Source organism: Buteo buteo, chromosome 12 (genome assembly GCF_964188355.1).
Source record: "Buteo buteo chromosome 12, bButBut1.hap1.1, whole genome shotgun sequence".
NCBI lineage: Eukaryota > Metazoa > Chordata > Aves > Accipitriformes > Accipitridae > Buteo > Buteo buteo.
The window spans coordinates 17991385-18007579 of record NC_134182.1 but is presented as its reverse complement, the minus strand read 5'-3'; the positions used below and the strand labels follow the sequence as shown (position 1 = coordinate 18007579).

Here is a 16195-nt window from a genome sequence, read left to right as displayed (position 1 = left end):
TGCCAACGGTGAGTGAGTGTGCAGCTCCAAGGTCAGCCAGGGGGAAACTATCATAAATACAGTGAAGAACGGGCTGGTTTTACCCTGATAGGCATTAACAGAGCACCCAACAGCAAAACATACCTTTGGGATAGAAGAGAAGGAGAAGCCTTGCAGTCTGGCTGGATTTACACACAATTCAACTTGGAGCTGTAGATAGCCCTCACTGCCACAGCAGATACCACACTCCAAAGTAAATCTGGCTGCATGCATTCTCACTGGAGGCTAAGGTGTCCATAACAGTAGTTTTTGTCTTTTTTGATCAAAAGAGGATCTAAGAAATGTTAATCAAATTATATCTCCAACCCATATATACTTCAATATATATCCCCTTCCAGCAGGAAGAACATTCATTCTGAGGACTGAAAATTTCATTTAGACTTAGCCTTCACAGACTGCTGTAGTTTTAGGTTCCCTTTTCATCATGAACTTAATTTTCTTATAAGTCCCTTGCATTTCTTAAGTACCTGTTGGAGAAACCGGATGAAGTAAGGTTGCTGACTGCATGCACCTAGTAAACAATACCTAGCTTGCCTGTGATATATAAAAAAAACCACTAACATTAACAGGGATGTACATTCTTGGGGGGTTTGCCCACACTCTGTGAACTTAGACAAGTGACATGGTGGTAGGCTAAACAGTTTCAGGCTGAGGAACTTTAAGAAAGTCTATATCCATTCTGACATATTTATGAAATGTTTAGCTTAGGAGCTTACAATTAACTTCAAATACATGTTGTATGTCTCAGGAACAACCAGCCATCTCTCACACCCACACCTGCCTTTGTCCATTTGGTAACCTGTGACCAGAAAAGATGAAGTTATAACAAACCCTCTGCTGGAAAGGTAAAATGCTAAATTGGACTTAGGGGGCGGAATTTAATATAATACTCTCAGCTCTGACGGTTGTTTTGTAACACCAAAGCTGAAAAACAGCGTTCTCAGCTCTCTGATGTTCTGCTTTCTCCCTCTGTAAAAACAGATTAATAGTACCTACCTAGCCCACAGACATGTTGAGACAATTTGTCTACCTGATTTTGAAGTCCGCATCTGAGAGATGCTTTACAAAAGTAGACTGTTACTAACAGCACAGTTCTTTTGGAAAAGCAGTTAAAAATAATAAGTTGCATGTTCAAGTGTGTTTTGTAGTCTTTTTATTTCACTGCTGGTCTTCATTGAATATTTCTTGTATATTTTAAGAATGACATGGCTGCAAAATAAATAACATCTGCCCAAGAAATCTTCTTTCAAACAGTACCAAAAAATTGGGCAGATGAAACAGAAGGAGGTCTTTGCCATCTCTTGGGTCTTTCCTTTCTCATCAGGTACAAGCCTAGAAGACAATAAAATGGAGCACCACAAATGATAGAAATCTGCATGGCATTGTCTCTCTTGATGCTTACTGCAGAGAACATGCATTTTACAGTTTTTAGTCATCATCTTTGCATGAGTAATGATCCATTTCATTAGTAAGGATCTCTATTGGTGGCAAATTAATGTATGTGGATTCATTGAGTATGTTTTCCTTTGAATGTGTGATTGTTTCCCTTCCCCCTCCTCAGAATACAAATGCTGCTGTGCATCACTGCAGTGTGAATCACTAGGGTTCTTCCAATCTTACAGGCACAGCCAGAAAACAAAAAATGGCACTGATTTTTTATTTTATTATTATTTTTTTTAACACAAGTTAAAAATATCTCAAAACAAACTTCTTTGTCACACAGGGCTGGGTTCTGATCTTAGGAAAAGTGTGAAGTGAAGTAGGAGTTCCACAGAAGAGAAGGAAATTATTTTGTACATCCCCTAGCAGAAGTGAGGATTTTGGTCCTCTGAAGATATTAAATATATATGAACCTCCCTCAGCATGCATCTCTTCCCTGCATTGCCCCACCACCAGCCCAGGCTCCACTGGCTCCCACCTGATGCTTTTCCAAACCAACAGCTGCCTCTCAGCTACCACCTTTTCTCTGGCATCTTTTCACCTTATTTTCCCTGGCCACACACACAGTCAGAGAGATCATTACTTGATGTTAGATAACTACAGGACCTCTGTCCTCCAAAGGAAAGCTAGAAAACATGATTAGTATATTTGCCTCTACCCCCCAATTTGATATTGAAAACATCTTTCAAGTAACCTCATGGTACTACCTAAAGAAACCCCTCCCAAGCAATTTTAAGTTACTGTGTGTCTGACATGGATTTCACCTTTTCACGTAGAGAGACAAACCATGACAATGAGCTGATAACACATGGTCAAGCACAGTTTTGAATTTCCTGGCTGAACTGTTGGTAACTTGTGCCAGAAATACAGTACTTGTGTAAACAACAACAACAAAAACCCCAAACCAACCCAAAACACCCCAAAAAAACCCTTTCAGGACATTGCCTATAAATCTTGTAGTACTTACCCTGAAGATCAGAACAGTTCCTTGGGTAAGTTTATAACTAGAAAGTTTTACAAGGTGCATTTCATTTACTTCAGAGACAAGAGCAACTCCACCAGAGCCCTTCTGGTCTGTCAGCTGCATAAATTCCTGCAACTGGATTTTTTCTTTTTACTAGACAAGACATGTTATGAATCCACTGGAAAAGAGCAGTCTTAGCCCTAGTCAATATATTCATTTGATGCTTATGTAGCATGCCATTAATATTTTGAAATTATTTGATCTCAGATCTTTTTATGAACAAAAGACAAATGACATCTCCCCATCAGCATCAACATGAGACATCAAGCTTTTTAAATACTGTTATTCCTCCATCCTCTGTTTCTTAGAATATCTTAACAGTGACTGTATTGATGCATTTAAAATTACTAGGGAAAATAATTTCTTAGCTGTCACTTTGCCAAGTTTCACTGTGAAATGTGTTTTTATAACTCCATTATGAAACTCTGGAATTAGGGAGCAAAGAGCAAGACTAAATTGGGAGGGATATTGAGCTGCAGTCACAGTGCAGCAAAGCAGTTCACTGTGGTTATAGTCCATCTGATCCTGCTCATTTGGGGTCTAGACAAATGTATTAGCTGAAAGACCAGGCAAGAAGCAATAAGGAAGCTTTCTTGGGAGACCAGTGCACCCATGCATGCCTGCCTGTGCTTCGCAGCTGCCTGCAAACTGAGGTGAGGGTTTTGAAGAGCAGCAATTGCAATTTTGTGATAGTGCTCTATGACATAGCCATTTTCTTGCATGTTAAATTCAATATGAGGCAAGACGCTGAAAAGTCAGCAACTATGATACCTAGTGTTAAGTTCTACATGTGGTTTTAAGAACATCACTGTCACTTGGTTTTTCAGGAAGGCTTATGCACATTAGCAAAAAGCAAATTGTTTCACTATGAAAAACATCTAAGCTACTGTTTGCCTAAACCCTATTATTTTTAACTTTAAACTCCCAAAACAGTTTGTTGTCTTAGAATTTGACTGACATGTTACAACGAGATGCACAAGCAATTATGAAAAATTTACTGTTTCTTGCTAGATACCATTGCTTCATTATTTCTAGTTGTTGAACTTGGACCGACTTGGTGGAGTGAACAGATTTTCCAACAGGTAGTTGACTTCAAGAGAAGGCCTGGAATAATTCTAGCTGGCTGTTACACTGGGAATGAGTCTCCTTCCATTAATTAATCACTTTGGGGAGAATTTTTCTTTCTGAACGAACACATTATTTTTAAACATATGACATTTTGCTGTATAAATAAGCTCTAAAACTGTGATTTAAAATGTTTGCTTACTGCAGGCATGGCATGCCACAGATAGCAGAGCTTCCTCTGCATTTTCTGGAGTGACTCTATCTTCTGATTACAAAGAAACGGGGGCAGGGAAATGAGCAGACTTGTGATTTCACCCACTTATTACCAGGATTTATTTTACTTGCATGACTGTTGCATTTAGAGATGCACACAAGTAGACATCAGCTGTGTACCCAGAGGGAACCAAAGTGTACCCAAAGAAAAAAGAAGCATACCCAAAGAGGACAAAACCCAACCAAATCCAAAACAAGATGCAACAAATGAGTCTTGCTAACACAGAGATGCCTCCCTCTGGTTCAACTGGACCAGTTCAATGAAAGCCATTCAAAGCTTTTATAATTTTAAAAGCTGTTTTTCACAGTATGAGGCTTGGGCAGATGTTCTCTTCCAAATCTGGTTTTAACATCTGAGGATATTACTACTCATGTTGCTAACGAGAGGTTACAATCTCCCAGCTAATTTTATCTCAAGTAGATTGAGATTTCTCATTAGCAGAGCCAGGTGGAAGTGTGCCTCCAATGGAGAAGCTGATTTTGAAAAAAATCATCCCACTAGTAAAACAAACACTGAGTGTCTGGTAACACTTTCTGGCTGCAAGTCTAAAAAAAAGCCAAAGAAAACGATTTTTCATACAATCAACTATTAAAATGTGCAACTCATGCCTGTATCTGACTAAGGGAATGAGATTAGTCCTAGTGCTCATTGCCATGAAATGTTGGGTGGTGAAAAGCTTATGTTGAGTTCCAGAGATGAAATACATCGATGGAGGGTAGATCCATTGTTTGCTGGACAATTGTTGTGGTTTAACCCGAGCCAGCAGCTAAGCACCACACAGCCGCACACTCATATCCCTCCCCAGTGGGATGGAGGAGAGAATTGGGAAGGGGGGGAGGGAGTAAAACTCATGGGTTGAGATAGGAACAGTTTAATAGGACAGAAAGGAAGAAACTAAAATGATAATATTAACAATAAAAAAATGACAATAATGATAATAAAAAAAGAATTGGAGCATACAAAACAAGTGGTGCACAATGCAATTGCTCACCACTTGCTGACCAATGCCCAGTTAGCTCCCAAGCAGTCATCTGCTCACCCCAGGCCAACTCCCCCCAGTTTACATACTGGGCATGACATCACACGATATGGAATACGCCTTTGGCCAGTTTGGGTCAGCTGTCCCGGCTGTGTTCCCTCCCAATTTCTTTTGCCCCTCCAGTCTTCTTGCTGGCTGGACATGAGAAGCTGAAAAATCCTTGACTTAGTCTAAACACTACTTAGCAATAACTGAAAACATCGGTGTGTTATCAACATTATTCTCATACTGAATCCAAAACATAACACTATACCAGCTACTAGAAAGAAAACTAACTCTATCCCAGCCAAAACCAGGACAGCCATGATGGTCCAGATGCTGAGGTTAGAGCCTCTGACTGCTGAAAGGATGTACATTGATGTGCCTTCTTTAAGCAGTCACTAATAGCTGCAGTCACCTATAGAGCGTTACCCTGACCCAAGAGGGCCATTTTTGTCTTGCCAGAGTTGCTCTGCATTAGTTATTCAGAAGCACCAGTAAGTGAATACTGGCTTCAGAGTCAGTCTGAACCACTTGGCTTTTGCCTTTTTTCTCTCTCTCTCTCTGCTTTTTTCCAGTCTTCTTACAAAGGAAGACTTCATACCCAAACAGTCCCCCACACTCATCCAGGCTGAATTCGACTGAAGGCAACTCTGCTCCAAAACCCAGTCCCTCCTGCTTCTACCAGAGAAGAAACACCGTCAGTCACATCACTATTAGTACTTCATTAGAAGTCACACATGTACTTTCCATGCCTGGTACACTAGCCCATGTCAGACAGTAGTGCACGTGGTTGGCAAAGCATCCAGACCCTTTATGCACTAGCAGACAGGCAAAGCACTTGACCCACTGGCTGCAAGTAGGCATGAAGCCATTAAAAATAAAAAGTCTCTGCTTCCTCAGTTATTAACATGATGCTCCAAGAGTGTACAATTACAGCAAGCATTAACATAATTATGTTTTTTTAGGGGTCTCATTTTAAAGCAGCATTTTTCTAGTAACACCTCTTTGACATCTCTCCTACATTCAGCTACACACAGGGTATTAAACTGAGCCCAAGCCAGTAACAACAGCGGAGCCGTCCTGCCTGGCAGTCCCAGCAGTCTGCTCCATCAGTTCCCACAAGCCTATTGAGCAACACATACAGGAAGAGAGCTGCAGCTGCAGCATTGGCTGCACTTCACTCAGAAGGTATGCATTCACCATTCCAAAATATCCAGTGCTTTATTAAAGCACTAACTAAAAAACGAGAAAAAGAGAAAGACCCCAAAACTCATTACATTCATTTAGACTTTTTTCAGTCACTGGGGAAGCTCCAGCCTGCACAATGACTACAAAGGCAATGCATCTAACAGCCTTGCCAAGACATTTGAATGTGTCTGTACAAGATGAAAATTCAAACCTTTCCTACTTGAACTATCAATCAAAGTGAAGCTAAAATTACAGCTTAACAAGCAGGTATACATGTTTTAGTTAGCAAATGTGGCAAGGAGGGTATCTTGTTTTTAGCTGCAGTGACAAGGAAAAGAGTGAAATATAGGAGGAGGAAGGAAGGAAAAATTGTCTCAGTTTGGCTCAGGCTTTTCAAGTTTTAGCTAACATTGGCAGCATTTGGGTACGATACGTCTCCTAATGGCATTCAAGGAGTCTCTTGGACTGAACTATTGCCCTGTGTGTAATTATATTGGGTTGGGTTTTTTTTTAAATGAGCTAGAAAAGAGTGGTTGAACTCGCCCCAAACTTGCAAATTATTTGTGAACTGTTTTATTGGGTGAGCCCACGGGGCCAGGATGATCATAAAACACTTCTTTTTTCAAGCAGATGCTCACCAAAGTCCAATGTACATCAACATGCATTTTCTCCTTGACTCCAAATGCCTTTCAACTGAACCCACAGAGAACTTTCAAATTACTTATGACAAAATGTGGATCAACAATGAGCTGATTTTCTCTCTCTTAAATTATGGAAACAATCTGCCCAAACACAGACATTATTCATCTTCCCTAATACCATACAATAACATGCCAGTTGCAGGACTGCTAATTGAACTCTTTAGTCTGGGCTCTCGGACCCGAAGTGAGCCAAGTTTCCATTCTCTGCATTGTATCAGCAAAACAGCTTCCCCTAACACTGGGTGATGGAGGAAAACATCTAATTTATCTTGCAGGTACACTGAACTCATTGCTGAGCATATTAATGAAAGTCACAAATACATTCCTATCTACCAAGAAGCCTTAATTCCAGCAGTGTTATGGTTGCTGTTGTATGTTTTTCCTAAAGACTGTTTGGTAAAAATGCTCACCTATACAGGTCTGCCCTCGACATATGTACAACAGCACAAACAGAGTCACAATAGTGTTAGGATCAAACAAGTTCCTGCCAGCACTTCTTGAAATGTACAAGACCATAGATGTGGATGCCAGAACTCTGTCCTGACCTCATCTTTTGGCACATTTTGCTCCAAAATCCCCATCCTTTGCCCTGGCTAAGGCATATCCATCCATGACCGCACTGAATTCAGGTCACAGAAACTGGGCGGTTTTGCTAGAATTTGATTTAAACTAGAGTTGTCTTGTTAAACTGCTTATCATAAATAATGCAAGGCTGCATTCTCAAAAAGATGTGGCAAAAACCTTTTTGCCAAAGACAAAAGGTCACCTGTGAAATATAAGTTGTTTTTCATAGTAAAACAATTTCTTTTTTGCTAATGTGCAGTGAGAAATGAAGAAAAAGACTCAGGGGTACTGCTCAATCCATTTTCAGAATAATCAGCCAAAAAAAAATTGGAAGCAAAAGCTAGCCTGTCTCATGATCATCAGAATTTTCTGAATGCTATTCTCATTGGTTTGATGAATGGGGAGGGGAAGATCACTTTTCCTTTTCATAATTCTTTCCCCCAAAGGAATAATTTCCCAAAGGAATTATTTAATCATAAATTGCAGCTAGTAACTCACTGAGGAGGGAAAAGAAACCAGTCGGTAGTGAAGAATCAACTTTCTGGCCCCAGCAGGGAACTGAAACAAGAAGCTTTTATCTAGTACTATTTTTTAGCCCATCCGGGGTTGTGACTCACTAGTGCCTTCATGCCTCATCAGGATGTTTTGGTCAGTCTTTTAAGAACAGTCTGATCTGTTTTTCTGTTGCTTTCAGGGCACACACTGCATTTTCTTGCTGCTTCTAGCACTCTCCTAAACACTGGAGGTGCTGCAGGCCTAAGACTGCACTTAGGGGAAAAAAAAGGTCACTGAGCCAAAATGAACAGCTTTGGTGAGCTTTTGTTGCCCACCAGAAATCAACTCAAAATTTTCATTAAAGCAGAAGTTTGAATTTCTGAGTGGCTGTGGTCCCCATGGGTGTGAGCGGATTCAGCAGGGCAGAAGGGTCCTTCTGGAGAGAGTTTGGAGCACGTGTGGGCTGTGACCCTGAACACAGAAAACGGCCCCAAGTTGTGTTTGCAGAACAGAAACATGGGCAGGCTGGATTGCTGGTCTGACAAGAGACAGTTTCACTGAAGTGCAATGTGTGCAGAAGAGTCTGGGGGTGGGATAAGGCTGTTGCATTTACCATCTTCAAAGGGCTTTTGATAGGTTTTTCAATTCAGGGGTTGAGAGGTTTCAGCCACAACTGGCAAGTCTCCCAGAAAAACCAAACTTGTCGAATGGATGTTAGTATAAACAGGTCCTCTCCCCAGCCAAAGCAACCCAGCATGGGCAAAATACTAAAGTTTGAGAATGAAGTCAGAGGTAGGAGTTGCTGGGGAATAGAAAAGTGACAGCTGAGAGCCAAGTAAACTACCTGAAATAAAGTCAAAGGCCTCCATTATGCGACTCCTCATCCCTGATCTATCCAAGAATCATATTGAAAGTGTTTTATTATCTTCTGAAACCTGGTGAGTTCATAGTCTGGATAACAACTTTGACAGCGATTCTCACAGCTTCATGGGCCTTTTTGTCCTGCATTGCCTTTCTCTGTGAGTGAACAAAGCAAGCGTAAGCAGGATCTCAGTACAGAGAAGAACAAAGAAGGGAAAGTGAGATGAAGATTTTCAATAGCTTGGAGAGAAACAAGAAATGTGATGGTCAGAGAAAATAAAGGTTTGGTGTGGAAGAAAAATGCATGCAGAATAAGGGCAGGCTCTTGGACACAAGAGCACCCTGAGACATGCCCTTGCAAGATTCACAGGTGCTGGTTGGGGCCCTGACAGCTGAGAGCCATGCTGGTTAATGTACGTTTGGAGGTGGATCAACCCAGGACACACCAGTGCCAGAGAGGAGCATTCCCCCGAGCAGGCCTGTGCTGACTCAAAGACCAATACAGAGGCTGCCCAGGGATTTTCTGACTGAACTGAGTCCTCATAGTTGCAGGGAAATTCTGTTGCCACACTGCTTCTGCTGCAAACCTTAATAGTAATTGTTACAGGCATCTCCTCTACCCTGTTTATCAGCCTGGAAAATTAAGAGACGAGGAAAACAAGCAATGCCATGCTATGCTCCACTGGGTCTCCCCCCTTACCATGGTGTGTCACCAATGCCAGCTGCAATGAACACAGGAAAAAAAATTTGGGCAACTGCTATTTCCACTGTAACCAGGCTCATTTGCACCCACCAAAAATATTACCTCTGATACCACAAGAGCAGTTTACTTGAACTCATCACAGCTGGAAACAGTTCTGTCTCTCAGGAAACAAAACTACTACAAGAGAGTGGGGTTTTTTTGCCTCTCTGCCCTAGCTGGATTCTTCCTGTTGGATGTTTTCAGGCACTCCAGAGTAAGCACTATTGCAACAAATTTCTTTCATATCATGGAGCTTTGTACTCAGCGCTTCCTGCTCTCATCTTATTCCTTTTGCCAGGCTGTAACTACTTGGTTTGAATCGACCCTGATGGCTCTGTCCAGCCTGAACTGTTTTTTGGAATATTTTCAGCAAAATAGTTGCTCTGTTTCCAAAGCAGTTGTTGTTGTTTGTGATTTTATGCTTATAAGATCCTTGTACACTGACATGGACTTTCCATCTAAAGATTAAATCTCATGAAAAAATTCCCCAAACGATGAGTCTTTCAGGGGCAAGAAAAAGAAACTGCAAAACCAAACCCGTTCTTTAATAGTTCACGCATGCTCCATATAAGCTTCTAGCACAAATTCATGTCCCAAAATTTCACCCATGTTTGGTGTGTTCCTGCTTTATTCTGACGCTCTGGTGGAAAAACACAGAGGACCGTAGGTGTTCTGTGGCCAACATACAGCCAGGTAGAAAAGAAGAAAAGAGAGATGGAGAGATTTTGCTTACCAGAAGACAACTCTGTGCTACATGCATGCACTGCAGAAATGCACTAGATGTGTATTCACTGGCTTCTACGAGCACGAGTAAAGCCAGTACCTTGATTACAATATGAAGCAATTAACAGTGTTTAACTCCCCCCAGTTCCACAATGTATTTCCAGCAACACAGGAGTTAAGCAGGCAGCGAGTGAGCTGAAAACAGGGATCAGTTGTTCAGATGTAAGACAATAGGCTACAGAGGGAGATGTGTGTGCCACATGATCTGGACTTGGAGAGAATATCAGGAAGAAAACAAAAGAAATAATAACAAATTGTAGTACTTCAGGCTTTTCAAACATGGTACAGACACTAACTGATGAGATTAACATGAAGGCAAATTCCCGACAATGACAGTGTAGGTAAAGAAATGAGTGCAGAGAAAAATTTAGCCAGCAAAAGGAGAAAGGAATTTGCTCTGGAGAAGGACTATGTTGGCCATGAAGGGTCAACCCTCTCTGGTACACGCCTTCAGACAGATACTTCTGGGAATCTGCTGCGAAGTTGAGCACAGAAGTGGGAGGCTACAGGGGCCATAGGTCAGGCTCCTTTGCCAGCCACTGAAACAAGCAGGTTTCACATTTTGCTTTTAGAGTAAGCAAAAGGTCCTGGACAAGGAGGTTGAAGAACCTTTGAACTGCTGTTCTAGTACAGACAAATGACCCAATTGGTCTGCTATCCTGGGAACATGTACCCTACGCTCATAACTCTGCATTAAGGGAATTTGACATCATTAATCCTGGATTAACTTTTTTTCCCCACAGCTGCAGAAGGGAAGTTCTGACCTTGGTGCACCGATGAAGTGGAAAGCATCACCACCCTACGGCCATCACCAGTGGGCTCCTGTATAGCGCCAGTGTCTCTTCTCACGGTAAATCTCTTTCTCCTCCCCTTTCCCTGACCTAACAGTGGCCTATCTATTAGATTAACAGTACTTCAGTGGAGTGTGACTAATTGGTTTGCACACTACATTGTCAAGAGCAGCATGTGCAAGTTGGAAAAACAGTACTGATGGGTTGATAATCTCAACACAGACAGGAAGGATAGATAGATTCATCTATAAAAATACAATAAGTTTGGAGCTGGACTCAGTAAAAATTTCTGTTCTGGTTTACTCTCTTTTCTTCTATGGTTTCACAGGTAAAAGTCCACTTTTTTGCAGAGACAACTGCAAAAACCCCTTTGATTCCACGTCCATTTTACAATGGCTATGAAAGAAGGTGGAATGGTGGAGAACAGCCTGGTAGGAACTACAGATTTATATGGAGCATAATAGCTAGAGCTGCATAATAACTGATTTGTCAGCTTGACAAGAGTCCTGGAAAAGTAGAATGGGGGAAAGATTTATTTCAGGTTGACCTAAACTTATTTTCAGGGTTTTTTCTGCCAAAATGAAAAAAAAAAAATAAAAATTAAGAATTCTGAAAACCATGAGAATTTCAGTCCAGAATAGAAGCCTGGAGCTGACTTCCAAACTGCGGCTGCTGAGCAGAGCTTTGCGCTGCCAGTTTTTGGCTTCTTGCCTAATGGTCACAAGAAAGAATTTATATGGAAACCTGTCATTAATACAAGTCATATTTTAAACACTTGATCAGCAATTAAATTTTGACTTCTCAGGAACTGACTACTAATTCACGCTTTGTCCCAACAAACTTGGTGTTATTGAAAATATTCTAGGCCAACAATACCAATAATGTCACCAGCATGGTTTCTGTCATGCCAAGAGTTATATTAAAAAGAAACCCATGTATAACTGGCAACAAGAAACATATGTAGGTGATTTAGACATACACAATTGTTTGGGGGAGGTTTGTTTTGTTTTGTGATGTCTTCAATTATGAATCCACAGGAGATCAGTGCAAGTATCAAAATCCTCATAATGAAATATTTAACTTTCTAGATGATTCAAGCAACAATCATGACAACAAGATGTTGCCACATCCAATCTCTGTGAAGAAAGCAAATGGTAAGCAGTCATTGCATTGCTCGTCAGGCTGCAGCATTCTCCTCTGTAACCAAATATCAGTGGAGACAAGTGAGAATGACTTGGCTGTTATGATCATGTATATAAAAGAACTGAACATTAAAATGAGACATGATTTTGCTTTACTAATTGCAGTCACTTGTCCTTCTACTGGGCTCTTCACTTGAAGATCAAAACCTTATTAAAAGCATTAGTAAATGAAGTCCCAGAGCACTCCAATGTGAAAGACATAAAATCCTTCTTTTCGCTTAAGTCAGGAAGGTCAAAGATGACAGACAAGTCCTAAAATTAATTTGTTTCAGCTTATGTGGCACATGGGCTACTTCCAAGGGCTCCAACAAAAGATAAGCACTTTGTGTGATTCTGGATTATTTTGGCCCGATTCATCTCTTCCATGGTGTTAGAAATGACAACGCAGTGTGCAGTTTGGAGCTAGAAAATGAAAGCATCTGCCATCACATTGAATGACCTGCTCTTACCAGAGTTTTGCTTGTCTCTCCCCAGTCCTGTCCAGGGCTCAACCCTGGACAAGGGAATGTTGATATCCTGCATATTCCTTCCCATCCCTGTTTCTTCATCCACTCATGTCCACCTGCCTTGTACTGCAAACAATTGCCCAGGCTGGTCTGGAAAAATTAGACTGTAGGACTGCAAATGTCATGCAACAAAATGAAAGTTTGCATTTGTATCTGGCACTATAAAATCCAAAATGAAGCAAGTGGAGTCTTAAGGAATTAACCACTTTTAGCTATGTAAATTACTGAATAAAGCTGCATTTATACCAAACAATGCTGCTAATCACTTCCTACTAATAAAGATTTTTTTATATTAATTCTGAAGTGTGACCTGCTTTTTAAATGATGCTCTGCACCACATGAGCAGTGGATGGCATGGGCGCACAGGCACCTGTTTGTACCCATGTATGTCTTTAACCACATGTATGCTTTCATGGAAACGAGTGATGGTGAGACAGGAGCAAGCTGATGACAGTCTGCAAACCAGCATCACACCAACAGGGTGACAGCTTCACACCTGCACACAGACAGCAGTCCAGTGGTACTATCCCACCCAGCAGTCTGCAAAGTGACAGCTTTGGTCTGACAAAGGGCTGCGTACGAATAGTTGTGATTGTACGCATGCACCAAGAGGTATTTTTGCTTTAGTAACAAAACCTGGTTCTGCTGCTTCTCATTCTATCAAGCCTGTGGGGCAACACTGCAGAGGAGCTGTAAGCCCAGGCTCAGCTCTCAGAGCCCAAGTCTCTCTCCCAAAGCCCAGACCAAATTACAGACAGCCATTAGAAAGTGTAACAGCTTTTCTGCTCACACACAGGACATAAAACATGTCAAGAGACAAATCAGGGAGGGACCAGGGCGCCCTGCTTGAAAGTCTCTCCGAGATCGTCTGGCAAACATCTACTTTCACTCCCTCTTCTGAGCAAAGACCATATTCCTGGAGGCTTTGGCAAATACAGCATCCCTGATCAGACACCGGTACCATCAGTGTTATTTGCAACAGACAGAGACCCCCAGGCCAGATTACCCCCTGCGCAGGACCAAAGAGATGATAGCGTCTCTCGCCCAGGATGCATACCACACTGGCTTGGTCCTGCCTACTGCTGCGTGCGCTTGGCTGTCATTAACTTCACAGAGGACTGGAGGCATGCTGTCAGGCCATTTTAGTCTGAACACATGAGTTTTTTAAAAGCCTTTGGCCCTGTTCTGCTACCACTGAACTTTTCCTTACTGTAGGACTGGCAGCTTTAGAAGTCTCCTGTTCTGTGGGGCAGCACCTGGACATCCTCTACTGCTTTTACCTCCTCCTCCTCTGTACCATGGGCTTTTCCCATCTTCTCAGTAAAGCCCAGTGCTACCCTTTCTTTGTTCCAGTGTGATCAGGAGTTTCTTCTTCTCCTCTTACGTTGGACTTCATGCAGCAGATTCCTCATGAGAAAAAACAGTGCAGAGAGTAAAGCAGTAGAGGTGGGTGCAATAAGGGCACCGAGTACCCTGTTGGTCTCTGTTCAGTGAAATTTCTTCCTCTGTGTGTCCTGCTTTCATCCCCACCAGATGCTTCCCCCAGCCCCTCTCTATCCCTCTGCGGTGAGGATGAAGACCTCCTTTAGGACAGGAGAGCTCTGCCCTGGGGTCCTGGGGACACAAGAGGAAATGAGACAGAAAATAGCAAAGGGCATCCAAGAATCTGTTAAATGCCGAAGGAAAGAAAAAACAAATAGCAGAAGCTTTATAAAGGGCAATGTAACTGGACAGACTTGCCTGCTGTGTTAATATTAGTGGTAAATAAACCCTGGAAAAGAAAACTTTTGGTTTGAGAACTATCGCAGGCCAAATTCAGAAGAGCATTAGAGAATATTCAGTAACTTACTCTTTTCCCTTTCTCCGAGCATGGCCTAAAGCCCAAGATTTAAACACTTGCTTAAAATTAAGATCACAACTTGGTTAACCTTGCAGAAATGCAAAAGAAGCACACAGTAAGCCAGAAAAAAATTGTATATTATGTATAGGTGGCAGTGGGTAAGACTCAAAGGTAATAAGCACACAGCTGTTGACTGGAGAGAAGTAAAGCTCCACGTGCTGCCGGGGAGATAACAGGATGCAGAAAACTGATCAGATAGTGCTGCAGTCCAACACAGGGGGAAACTGTTAAAAGGGTTGGAAAAATAACAGCACAGAAAACTTGTCCCAGTACGCTTCTCCTGTGCTTCCCACCTCCACTGGTGACAGCCAGATTTATGCTTCTGCTGAGTTGAAAAGCCTGAGCTGCCATTTGAACAGTTTCCAGCAGAACGTGCAGATGCTAGAGGACATATTAATAAATAAATAATTCATTAACTTTGGCTAATGCAGCCAGATAGGTGGTGCAACAAGCCTTTTGTTTGCAATTAATAAGACATGGCACCTGTTTAAATTACTTACATCATGATTCAAATTCCCATGTACTGCTAAACCAATTGCACTCTAAATGTAATGCTTAGGGCCAAATTTTCCATACTAGAGAAAGTTAAGAGTGAGGAAAAAATTCTACATTGTTCCCATGAACAACTGTATATTTATGTTCTCTCCAAAGGAGATACCTGTTTGTAGCTGGAGAGACACAGCCTGAAGCCCACTTCAGCCATGTTACAAAACGGGGCTTTGAGTAACCAGGAGTGCTGGGAATATTCATAGGCTGATTTTACAAAAAACCTTTTGTGAACATTGACACTTACCTTTATTTTGATCTCTTTAGGTCCTTCTTGTGTCTGAGCTGACCTGTTCACTCCAAATTCACCTGTTGGCCAGTCAAGCAAAAGCAGGAGAGTAAACCATGCTCCTTCTCTGCAAAAAGAGAAAGTACACTCCCAGTTCGTCCAATGCAACAGAGGTAGTGGGATTCAGTGCAGAAGTATGCTGCGAACACCCAGTACCCAGTCAGTGCTGAAATTTCTGTAGCTGAACTACTTTTTATTATTATTTTTAAAAAGGGAAGGAGAGCATGATTTTATAATCTCCAGCATCCACTTAAATACACAGCACACAAACTTCACAATAAACAATAACTTTAAAGTTCTTTCCTAACACACTCTCACCTAGAGTGAAAAATATCTTTCTCGTGCACATCTCTGTCTCTGTTCTCCTTTTGCACTTCACAAGATTAAAACCACTCTGTCCAGTTTGTTGTGCATGTTGTATGACAGGTGTTTGCAGGGAAAGCCAAAACTGACCTCATAATGAGCACTTACACTGTGTCACATTCAGGTGTTGTTGAGTTATATATTCTGCCAAGCCACAGATGGACAGAGCACACCTACAGCCTTTATTGCTTTTGCTTCTTTACTATCTTAGGATAGCTTTGGTTCACCCATGTCTGGTGCTCATGTCTAGGAAAACCTCAGGATCTTAAGCAAATACCTATCAAACCATCTCTTCAGGTAGCAGCTGATGAGTGCCAATGTACAGCAGCTCATGAGATATTATAACTCAAAGATTCACATGTCCACTCCAGACTTGTGTCATATTTTATTGCAGTAGTCCT

At 41.6% G+C, this 16195-nt stretch overlaps 1 long non-coding RNA gene across 1 annotated transcript in view; it reads right to left on the bottom strand.

Moving 5' to 3' along the window:
* Window positions 1-15656, bottom strand: part of LOC142037587 (uncharacterized) — a 48194-nt gene extending 32538 nt beyond the window's left edge. Inside the window, exon 1 of the long non-coding RNA XR_012652414.1 lies at window positions 15390-15656. This is a non-coding gene — a long non-coding RNA (uncharacterized LOC142037587). The remainder of the gene's footprint in view (window positions 1-15389) is intronic.
* Between the last annotated feature and the right edge of the window lie 539 nt (window positions 15657-16195).